The sequence below is a fragment of the Dermacentor variabilis genome, chromosome 1 (genome assembly GCF_050947875.1).
Source record: "Dermacentor variabilis isolate Ectoservices chromosome 1, ASM5094787v1, whole genome shotgun sequence".
Taxonomy (NCBI): Eukaryota; Metazoa; Arthropoda; class Arachnida; order Ixodida; family Ixodidae; genus Dermacentor; species Dermacentor variabilis.
The window spans coordinates 43,478,848-43,491,276 of NC_134568.1; the positions used below are offsets into that span (position 1 = coordinate 43,478,848).

At 42.6% G+C, this 12,429-nt stretch overlaps 1 protein-coding gene across 2 annotated transcripts in view; it reads left to right on the forward strand.

Moving 5' to 3' along the window:
• LOC142571007 (uncharacterized) overlaps positions 1 to 12,429 on the forward strand; it is a 124,054-nt gene that overhangs the window by 2,219 nt on the left and 109,406 nt on the right. The window contains exon 1 of one of the 2 annotated variants that reach the window (XM_075679316.1): positions 12,247 to 12,407. The exons of the other annotated variant lie outside the window; for it this stretch is intronic. The gene's annotated coding sequence lies outside the window, so the exon portion shown is untranslated. Of the gene's footprint in view, positions 1 to 12,246; positions 12,408 to 12,429 lie in introns of those variants that run through there. 2 annotated transcript variants of the gene reach the window in all.

The window sequence follows — 12,429 nt, forward strand, 5'->3', positions numbered from 1 at the left end:
GTCGCGGCGGTATTGGGCAATCGGTCGAAAGTCTGAGCGACGCGGCGGCCCTTCGCTTGTTCGAAGCGCCGGCACTCCTTTATAATTGCATCCACAGTGGCACAATCCTTGCACATCAGGAGATTGAAGGCATCGTCTGCAATACCTTTCAATATGTGACCAATCTTGTCTGCCTCGGTCATGTTCTTATCAGCCTTGCGACAGAGGGCCAGCACATCCTGTATGTAGACGACATAGGATTCTGTGGATGTCTGAGCGCGGCACGCAAGTTCTTTTTTTGCCGCCAGCTGACGACCGACAGGTCTGCCAAACAAGTCTCGCATTTTTTCTTTGCAGACATCCCAGCTCGTTAGGTCAGCTTCGCGTGTGTCGTACCATTGCTTCGCAGTTCCTCTTAGATAAAATATCACGTTTGCAAGCATCATTGTTGGATCCCACCTGTTGTTGTCGCACACTCGCTCGTACATGGTAAGCCAGTACTCGACGTCGGCGTTGTCCGTGCCACAAAATGTCCCTGGGTCCCGCGGATGAGTGAGGATGACCGTTGGCACGGGCTGCTGAGGCGTTGTCGCTTGTGTCGGTTGATGTGCCATTGTGGCGGCAGGTAGATGACGCCCGCTGCGAAGTTCTGTGATTGTACCCCGCACCTCCACCAAAACGTTGCAGGAAGAAAGCAGGCCCACGAGTGTAAAATAACGTATATTTACAGCTGGCGTATATGGCGTTCAGGCAACTGCCAGACTTCGTCTTCGTCTAGTCCAATCCAACTTCTTCGTTCCCTTTACCGTAACAATATATATATATATATATATATATATATATATATATATATATATATATATATATATATATATATATATATATATATATATATGACAATAGCGTGCGTGCGTGCTAGTGCGCTTTAGGGACCCGGCACAATTTGGAACAGCTGATGTTTCGTTAGGTGGCAAAAGATGCACGTAACTGTGCGCGAACGCCGCAACATCCCGTAGAGATTAACATGTGGTGAAATTGTTGCCCTCTGAATGCAGCAAAGTGTCGTAATCGAGCCCTGAAATATTACATGGAAGCGGTTAGTATAACTGCAGAAGTGCTCGGAAACGGCATATGCGTGCCTATAAAATGTCAGCAATTTCACATTTACAGAGAATGGGAGCCACGTTAGAGGTAATACGTATCGAAAGTTCGAAGTCTGTATTTATATATTTATTTCGTTACCCTCAAGGCCCGCGGGCATTACAGAGGTGAGTGGGTACATTCGATAAAGCGAGGAAAAGAAAGAGCAGTCAATTTGTTTAAAACTGAAATGAAAAGAAAGGGCTACATCAATACATTAACGGAAATGAATAATAAATAGCACACAGTACAATGAGAAAAAAAAGGAAAAAAATGCCGCGAAGCATACGGAGCGTAAAGAGACTTTATCACCAAAGAAAGAAAACAAAAGAGATGACGCTCTAAACTGTAGTATATGGCTACAAAACAAAGTTTGGTGGGATAAAAGAAAGGCTAAGCAAGAATAAAAAGGATGACAATGCTACAATTTCTTGTGTTTATGACAAGAGCAGGTAAGTTAAAGCAGCTTTGAACTTTGAATTTTCAGGTATTCCGACGAGAGATCGGGGAAGGTGATTCCAACTTACTGGCTACTGGGGAGGAATGAATTGAAAAATGGTTGTTCTTGCATGGAGGAACACCAACCTTATGATGATGGTAGATGCGAGCTGAAACGTAACATGCGAGGGCTATGAATTTATTCTTAAGAATGGGGTTGTCATAATATGTCTTGTGGAACAGGCAAAAGCGGAATAATTTTCTAAGTTCTGATAGCAATGGTAATGATAAGCTTGCCTTTATAGTAGTGACGCTGGAGTTACGGTGATAATTAGAAAGAATGAAGCGAGGCACACGGTTCTGGACAGAGTCGAGTTGATAGATGAGCGTCTGTTCACTGGGGTCTCAGACAGATGCAGCATATTCAAGTTTATTACGAACTAACGATTTATAAAGAAGTCGTTTTACAGAACTAGAAGAAAGATAGAAATAGCGGCGTATGTAGCCCATCATGCGATTAGCGTTGTTGATTATATAGTATAAATGCATCTTCCAAGAAAAATTAGAAGAAATAAATACGCCTACATATTTCTAACAGGACACAGATTCGAGGTTACTAGCATTAATGTGATATGAGGACATTGTAGTGTTAGGGCGAGAAACACGCATGTACTTACATTTGTTAATGTTTAGTTCTATGTACGACGTCTTAGCCCAGTGCAGAGCATGGTTGATATCGGACTGAAGACCTATATCGGAGTCACTGTTAATTCGCGGTATATGACACAGTCGTCTGTAAAAACATCAATTGATGAGCATAACCTATCAGGTAAATCATTATTATAGATGAGAAAAAGCAAAGGTCCCTGCACAGAGCTTCGTGGCACATCTGATTCAACTGTAAAAGTGACAGAGGATGTGTTATCAGCTGTGACAAATTGTGAACGATCGGTTAGAAAAAAATGCAGCCATTGAAGAACGTTAGGATGAAGGTTAAGTTTACTTAGTTTTAAGAAAAGCCGTTGATGAGAAACCTTGCCAAAAACTTACGAGAAATCTAGGAATATACAGTCAACAATGGAACCCCGGTCAAGTATGGAATTTAGCTCATGTGTAAACGATAAAAGTTGAGTTTCACAGGAAAATGACTTGCGAAATCTATGCTGATGATCTGTAAAAAAAGGCATTTGACTGTCGGAATGATGCAAGGTGAAGGTAAATGACATATGTTCCATAATTTTACTGGGAATACACGCAAGTGAAATGGGCCGATAATTATATGACGAATGGCTATCCCAAGACTTGTGCACGGGAATCGCCTTCCCGAGCTTCCAGTCTTCCGGAATGCAGGCTGTCTGAAGAAATTGCTGGAATAAATTAGAAAGTATTATAACACTGTACAATTTAGTCCTGATTAAAAACTTGGGATTTATATTATCAACGACTCATGGTGAAGAGACCCTTAACTTATTTAGTATTCTTTGTATTGGTCTTTGATATGCCAGCAATATCAAATACAATAGGGTCTATCGGTAAAAAGTCAGTACTGGCATAGGTAGGCGTTACAGAACACACATTTTTGGAAAAAGCAGAAACAAATACAGAGTTCAGAACTTTTGCGCATTGATCAAGTGGGATTAGTTGGTTGCTGGAGTCGTTAAGGGTGATAGCTGAATTGTTTCTTTTGTTGACTACGCTCCAAAATTGCCTACGGTTAGTAATTAGAAGAGATGGTACTGTAGTATTGAAAAATGAATCCTTGGCGTGCTTGAGAGCTTTTTTTGTATTCGGTAGCCATGACTTGATAAGTAGTCTAACTTTCTTGATTACCAGTTAGTTTTGCAGAGCGAAAAGTGCGTTTTTTTCTTATTACAGAGTAATAAATTCCAGTTAGTATTCACGGAGCCTTCTTGAAGTTTAGGCAAGTAATCATCTAAAAAGGCAGAGAGCTCATGGTTAATAGCATCATAATCAGCGTGTTTATAGTCACGGATATATATTTCTGTGGTTACACTTGTAAGGTTAATTGCTAGCTTTAAAAATACCAACTCCAAGCTCATTTTAATACTCATGCATTATGGAATCCGCAAATTCGTCTTGACTGTGTACTCGGTGAATTAAACGAGGCGCATTGCTTATATTTGTTTCAACTAGAGAGCATGTTGTGGTCGACGTTTATTTATATAACAGCCATATGAAAAAGTTTATTAGCGTTTATATAACGTTAATAATGCATATATAGTAGTCTGAAGTGTGTAGGTTATACGAGCCTTTTTTTAAAATACTTATTCATCCGTTACAGAGAAGTGTACTTTGCGAAGTTATCCCAATGTTATGAAAGAACTCAACGGGCCACAAAGCTGACACTTAAAGAAAATAGGGGGAATGTTATGGGTGACGTTTTATTTATTATTTCTGAAATGAAATTGATCACATGCCGCAAGTTGAGAAAAAGTGCTCTAGAAATTATAAGAATTGTTTACTAATGCATAAGCAGTCTTCGCCTTTGCTTACTCGCTGCTCCTAGCTTATGCATGTCTACCCACCGCTTCTCGGGTGCAAAGAGTGCTTGCGCATTAGTAGACAATTTTCAGAATTTCTTTAGCGTTATTCTTGTTTATCATGTCTGTCCTGCTTAGCCCATAGCCTAATGTTCCAAACACAGTTCTTTTGCATACAATCACGGGATTACAATCTGCTTTTATTGCTGCGTTCTGTAGAATTTCATTTTTGTTAATTTTTTTTCCTTTTATATTAGTTGTTTTTTATTACGACCTGATTACGGTGATTCGAACAATTTCTCGGTAATTTTTTAAAGACTACCGGTCGTGTACAATTAGACTATTATCACATCTACCAATCAGCTATTCAATGATTTTTATATACCTTAATATGAAATCAGGCTTCTTTACCCGCAAACCAGCAATGCGGGAAAATACCCTTTCGAGGGGTCAAACCGAGAACGGTTTTCTCTCTCTTTTTTTCCTTTTACATTCGTTCCTTATCGGTTCTAAAGCTACTAATTATCTACATTTGCACTACTATAACGCTTAAATGTCTTAACTTTGTCAACTATGCATTTATTTTGCAGATAAACGGTGTGACACTTTTCGTGTTACAGAGAGACTTTGCTAGGCTCCTCGCCAAAGAATGCTAACACATCAAAAAGGGTAAACCTGTTGAAAAGGAGCGGAACTTAACCTGCTAGATGAAATTTAGCAGCATCCGATTGAGCGTTACAAAATAGTTTGTGATAGAAGTCATCACGAGTTTCTTGTACACCGTTCGGCAGCAGTAAATCAACAATTTTTCAATGCACATGCAATGTTTAAAAGTAGTGTGTGCCACACATGGACAAATCCATCCGAGAAAAAAGGCAGGAACCATGGTGCACTCATTTATAATTTTGGTACGGATACCGCGCACACAATACATGAAAGTTAAATAAACAAACTGCACGTTTCATTTATAGAAATATCCAGTTCATCAGTGTTGGCAATGTCTGCCGAGGAGATCCTTATAATACGCAATAGCTTGCGACATGGCAAAATGAGTTTACCACGCTTCTTTTCACAAAAGTACGTTATATATACTGTGGTCGTTTTGCAAACCTATTCATGTGCGGTATAAACCAGACTGGGTTAAGGATGACTGGTGCTTGCTATGAATTATTTCCTGAAACAAACAGGGTAGTGAAATAATTATGCGCGTTAGTAAAAACGGAAGTGCTCGCATTTTCTTGATATTAGTGACGCTGGACTTTACTCTATGATGAATTGGGTGATGAATTGTGGACTGGTTCTGAATCGCTTCAAGGTTCTTGATTACATGCGCCCCTTAATCGACCAAATAGGGGTAATATACTCAAGGTGAGGGTGAACAAATATTGAAATGTATGCAAGATTACGAATACTAGTTTTACGGGAATCGTGAAGATTACATTTTAGATGGCCGATCCTTCATGATGTAATTGTGCTGACTTGAGTTGACCACGTGAGAGTGGCCGGAAGAAGGACATCTAGGTGCTTACACCAGTGTACGCTGGAAATAATGGTTGTTAAAAGTGTAGGTGTGCAAAGGAGATCACGGTCTTTCCCGCTCGAAAAAACACTTTTATGGAGAACGTATCGAGCAACAGAAAGCTGTATTGAGAGTTTTTCGTGTTGCTCTACAACTTTCTCATTGACACTTTTCATCTAATTATAATATTTGAGAAGATAATTAAATAATTGAGATTTATTGTGTAATTAGGCAGAATGAAAGAAATAATCTGAGTATCTCCAAACGATGGCATACAACATTACCCGGGCTCTGTCCAGCTACGTGGCATTCGCATATACCTAAAGTTTGGGTAAAGTTGCGTGGAACACCCGGTATAAAGCTATGGTATACTTGCCTTGATATGCTTCTGATATACACCTTGAGTACTTGATATACAAATAGCTGAGTATGTGACCCAGTGGCCTAATCACTTTGCGGGAAACCTGTCACGTGCGATGGGCTCGAGTGGACAACCTACTTATCCGAGCTGTTGATGTTTATGTGGCTGATACCGGGGAAACGCAGCCTGGAGGACTAGAAGGAAGGGGACGCTTGTACATTGCGGCGAAACTTCTACCACTTGAATTCTTTATTGCGATACCAATTATATGGACACTCCAGGCGCCTTTACGCCTTCGCCGTCATCTTCCGCATGAAGTCCAAGTGCGATAACATCGTGGGTGCGCGCCGTATGCTGTGGCTGCAAGTGAAAGCGTGCGAGGGTGAGCTGAGGTGGCTTAATCTCAAGTGCGCAAATGAGTAAGCGCGCCGTCTTCCATCGCACGCAAGGCACCGGGAGGGGAGGGAGGGGGCTGTCTACTCCGGTGGTCGCTGCGTATGGCGCGGCTGAGCGCGGCCGCGCGGGCCCTAACTTGAAAGCGATCTGCGGTGGGTACCGAGTCTAGGCGTACCGAGGCCTGATAGCTGCGTGTGCGCTGTGTTCTCGCCGCTTAGTTCGCGTTGAACCCGCCATGCTTACTTAGCAGCTATGGTGTTGGGCTGCTAAGCACGAGCTCGCGGAATCAAATCCCGGTCACGGCGGCCGCATTTCGATGGGGGCGAAATGCGAAAGCACCCGTGTACTTAGATTTAGGTGCACATTAATGAACCTTAGGTGGACCAAATTATTCCGGAGTCCCTCACTACGGCATGCCCCATAATCAGATCACAAAATCCCATACATTTTTTAGTTCGAGTTGCAATGAGAGCCATGACGAAAGTTAGTTCGCTCGCTGCTGCGGCCGCTCTTCCTTAAGCTAGCGTTTTGACAGCGAATGTCCATGGTCATCAAGTGCGATATGTTGATGTTTGCCTGTGCGCGCGTGACACCATGTTGGCTAGTTAAGTTAGTAAGCGAATGTTAACGTGCTTATACGGCCGATAAAACTACTATCCTTACTTCATACAACTGTCTAATAATTACTAACGTTACGGTGATGATAAGACAGAAAGGCAAAAAAAAATCTACAATAGCGATTGCATTTCTACTGACATACATTATCTAAAGACAGCGTTTATTTACATACTGGTTTTACAACCTTTTGCTTTATAGCCTTCAGTCTTATAGCCATTAGCCTTATAGCATTTAAGTCTTAAAACATTTAGCCTTATAGCCTTTAGCCTTATAGCCTTTAGCCTAGTAAGCTTCTCGAGAGACGTGAGTGTTTAATGTATAGCTTTACACCTACAACGGATTATTTGTAATTTTAGTCAGTGCGCTTAACAATTATGGGCGTACTACAGTGGTTCGATTTCAGCGTTTTGTTATATTAGAGGTGGCATTAGTAGGTTTGTTCCAGGCGTATGGATGCCTTGGCACTGGTCTCAACGCAAACGCAGAACGCTTCTCGTGATACCATAATTAAATAGCAAATAACTTGCTTAACGAGTTCAAAATTTTCCCGAAAACTAATTAGCAGAGAGTACGAACAAGAGTAGTCGGAACTTACCAACTTACTCACGCAAGCTCGACACGACGCTTCTGCTATAAGTCAGTAGCAGTTAGATAAAAAAAATTTTGACATTATGAAATTCACCGTGTTTTCTATTCCATTCAATGATTATGCCGTTTTATCACCATCTTTACTATACAGTAAGCACGATGACAAGGGTTTAATTGCACAAAGAGAGGCTCAATGCGGATATGCTCACAGCTGAACCTACTGAAAAATATGCTATAAAATTGCGTTTCCACATAACAGCTAGCAGTACACCCCCCCCCCCCCCGCTTGTTTCTGCAATCGAATGCAACGTACATATTATGAGGTACGGCGTGGCCGCAATGAATAAATATCATTGTTTGAGCCGCATATTAGAAAACCAAATCTGTACAATGAACCAGTTGGACCAGCGTCTCTGTTGTAACGATCGAGCAGACCGACAAGTGTATGTATGTGGTTGTACAGTTCCTTACTGGCAAAAACTAACATTTAAAGAAATGTTGAGAATTATAGACGTGTCTCCTTTTATCTGTTTTCTCGGATCCCATTCTATATTCTACATATACAACACGCTTTATGGTCACATTCATGCACACCACTACACGCCACAAGGGAAAGCTACAAATTACTTTTGCCTACCTGAAGCTATATGTGTGCGTGCGTGCGTGCGTGTGTGTGTGTGTCATGTTCCAATGTGAACCGACTGACATATCAGTAATTTTTCTAATCGAGTCTACACCATACTGGCTCGGTATCGGCAACAATTCAAGTCAAGCTTACTTACAACATGCACAAAGTACAGTGTTGAAGGCCACCCTGCCAAGAAAGCTGTAAACATACAGCTTGACGAGGCCAGGGGGCCACCACCAGGCAAAATCAGCATCGCACACATCCGTAATACAAACAGTAAGCTTTCGTAAGTAGCTCCATTAATTGAACACGTGGTATATATCCACTTCCGTGGGCACCAATACATCTACACACATGTATACTCATTACGAGCGCAATGAAATTCGGGTAAATAACATTAGCGCGAGGGGAATATCTACTGTTACACTTTTAAAAATGAGCTTTATAAAAAGCAACAATTAAAAGGAAGTTAAGCAACAGTAAAGAATGTGCACGTGCAACTTACAAGAAATGAAATTACTATAGATGTGATGATCACATTCTGAACAGGTATGGACACAAACCAATTTGCAAATTCCAAACAGTCAGGTGAAATTGGTAATTGGAATTGGAAAAAAAAGACAAAGATATAGCGCAATAGCGTGCGCGATAGAACCGTATCTCCATTTACGCACTTCTGCAGTTGATTTAATTGCGCGGGTACGTTGTAGGTCAGGGTTTGCATAAAGTAATTTGTTCGGTGGTGCCTTATCATCCATTTTTCCGAAACTCGTTTTACACGGGTGCTGGGTCGTTCTACGAGGGCTGACACATTTTTTAGGAATTGTATGGTTTTTTTATCTGCAAATTGTAATTGGTGTAGGAGACGGTATGCATAAAGAGCTTTGACGTTACTTATTCAGCTTTCTTGAAATAACGGTTTTGTAGGATGTAAATAGTGAACATTGTGAATACAACGAATAGCTTTCTTTTCGAGCAGCAAAAGCACAGTAAGAACTTCTTCAGTGAGAAGCAAAATTTAGGTTTCTCGATTTCGCTTGAATTCCGGCTCTACAAAACAGAGCAGGGTGTCTTTAAGCCTATCTATTTTTGTTTGTTCAATATACATCATTTGCCTTTGAAAGAAAGACATGGCACCGGGAAGCAATAGTTTGTCTAAGCTACTGGTTTAGCACAGTCGATATATAGACCGTGGCACATTTGAAACTGCCGTCGGAAAGCGACGGCACCCATGCATTTTCTATTAGCCGTGCCAAGGGGCGCAAGGAACGCAGGGATTATTTATATGTTCATGTTGCCGGACATTGTCGGCCCGTCTCTTTGTAACTATCGAGCGGTGCCGGGCCAATGAAAAGGGTCGAGAATGGAGAACGTCCAACCTCATTCACTGCACTTTTGACGATGATTACCAATAAAAATGAGAACGAGTACACAACAGGTGCGAACAATATACGAAAAGAGGGCGGACTGGGCACCACATTTCATCAGGAATTATTGAGCATGCACTTGTTGCTCACGAATTACAACTGTCCACAACACCTACAAACTGTTCCGACAAAATGGCAGCTGTCCCTGCCAGTACCAATGATGACTAAACTGATGCATCTGCGGCAACGCATAGATAAAACCCCCGCAGCGCTCATTACTACACATCATTCAGATTCAGCGCTTAATAATATTGGCCGCGTTTAGTGCACAACACACCCTGAGAATAGTGAATACCAGAGTTGCGGAGTGGCAACTCCGTAGTTTGAACGATTCCGGAATCATTGCACTACTTCAACCACCCGGAATGGAATGGTAATCGAATGGCTACCCGATATTCCGCAATGGGAACTTAGACCCAAAGCGCTAAACGTTGATTTTAGGGCGACGCTACAAAAAAAAAAAAGCCGGTAAAATTGCCATTTAGACTAATATAGACTTGGACATTGCTCAGTTTTTACTCAATGTGCTTCTTTCAGCACCTACCTAAAGGCGACTACCTCTGCCGCGGTAACATTTGAAGGCAGGAGGAGAGAGAAAAAAGAATTACTAACTACTACAGACGTTCACCGAGTCCGGTGGATCAAAAAAAAAAAACACATCAGTACTTTCACGGTCTTCTAACGGGATATCGAGCCACGCGTATGTTGTAGACTATATCTACCCGCAGAGGCTGGTCGTCAATCTTGTTGAACACAGCGGTAAATGAGCGTCTCTGCACACGATACTGCGGACATTGGCACAGAATGTGGATTACAGTTGCCTCTTCATCGCAGTGATGAAATTTCTTCCGCTGTATATGCCTGAATTGTAACTGTCTGCCTTTAGTTTCTAGGAAAAACTTATTACACGATAGACACCGACGCACTACTTCCTTAACAATCACAAAAAAGCAAGCAGCCTAGTAAGCTTGCACAGTGTCCTGAAAACATATGGCGTTACAGCACCCATCGCAAGATCCTCTAAAGGATCTTGCATAATGAATCATCTAAAGGCCAGTGGCTGCGTTAAACCATCTCGCATAACCACGATAGTTTATCTGATATGACAAAATATTTTTTTTTCAGCTGCTTGGCAACTTAATACCAGTAATATTACTGTTTTGAAAATTACAAACGACGTACACGTTTTCGTCTGATAAAAGTAACGTAAAAGTCGCAGTTTTGCAAGAAAGGCATTGATTGCGACAGCAAATTAGTAGACAGCTATACGAAGTAAGCATAGTAGTTTTGCCGGCCATATGAACTTGGAAACATTCACTTAGTAAGTAAATTAAAATGTATGGAAATGAAATGTATGAGGAAGCGCTGCAGCAGCAGCGAGAGAAGTGAATTTCGTGCTTTCTATCGCTTCATCGCAAGCTGAGAGGCGAAAACACAGAACGCGCAAAGATACGAGCCGTCGGCCCACCTAGACCCTTCCCCCAAAGCATATCGCTTTCGAGAGAAAGCCTGCGCGTTGCTGCCGAACATGGAGGAAGGAAAAAATACTAGGAGGGAGCGTCACGTGACGCCTAGTCATGAAAAATTATAGCTATGTAATGATGGCAAATATTCGCTCACGTGATAGGCAAGCGGTAGAATAACTCGGCTCCTTTCGGTTGCGTCAGCTGCGGGGGTTTCGGAATATGCGCACACAGTAGGCGTAGCAAACGCACGCCGAGGTTAGTGAATTCATGTGTCGAGCAGTCGAGTCTGTGTTGTGTCAGTCAGGTAACGCACCGACCCACCACGCGGCTCGCCTCAGCAGACAGACGCCAAGGCTGTAGAGAACGAAGGCGTCGGGTAACCGGCATCGCGGGACGACAACGCGGGAGGACCACCTCAAGGACGACTGGTTGCGTTTCGGGCCGGGTTTAGGGAAACGAGGGAAGTTTTCCCCCTTTAAACGTGTGAAGGCAACCGAGCCGCCTTTCCGATGGTGACTCGTTACGTTTGGCGACGTCTTCTGGGAAACAACGATGCCTTTCGCCCCCCGCAAAAATGTGCAGGCGATTAAGCGAGCGTTCATGGTCCGAATGCGACTGCTTTCTCGCGGGACAAAAATTCGTCCCGTGTTGTGCCCAAGAACGGACTGGCGAGCCGAACATATTGAGGGCCGTAGTCAAGGTAGACGGTCCCAGTCGACGCTGTCATTGTTCTCAAGGTCTGCGGCCTCTCAGCAGACCAGCGAGAATAGCCGTCAGTAGTAGGCACACCTGCGTGATGTGTGCCAGGTTGCCCTAATCGAACGGAAAATCGGCGTGATGGCCTGTCCTTCCATAGGTAAGCACAATGAACGTTTCTTTTATTTATGGAAATGGAACTGCAATATTCGGTACTGACTAAGTGCTCGTGTGAATTATATATAGCTGACGAAATAGTGAGATGTTGTGCTAAAAAGAAGTGCATTACGGTATAAAACTTACGAAACTATAAATTTGCCCTAGACAGATGACATCACCGAAAAGAGAAATAAAGGTGTTAGTTCTACACTACGTACAAGTGCCAACAATTGAGTCCCACTGCTCTTTATTTCTGTTCAGTTGAAATGTTGATGCAGAGTAATGACCATTGACACTGAAATTGTGCACTAGGTTTCCAAGGCAGCATGACCTAAGAGTGGGTCCTAGCAGTGCATCGCTCATCTGCGTGGGCACCATCACACCGGAGCGTTGTTTGCTCGGAGCACTTCAGCGACGCTTATACTGCGAGCGGCAGTAGAGGCCAGGGTGACTTGACGGCGAATGCAGTACCATCGCTCGCAGGCACCGAGGTTTGTGTCGCGACACTACAGG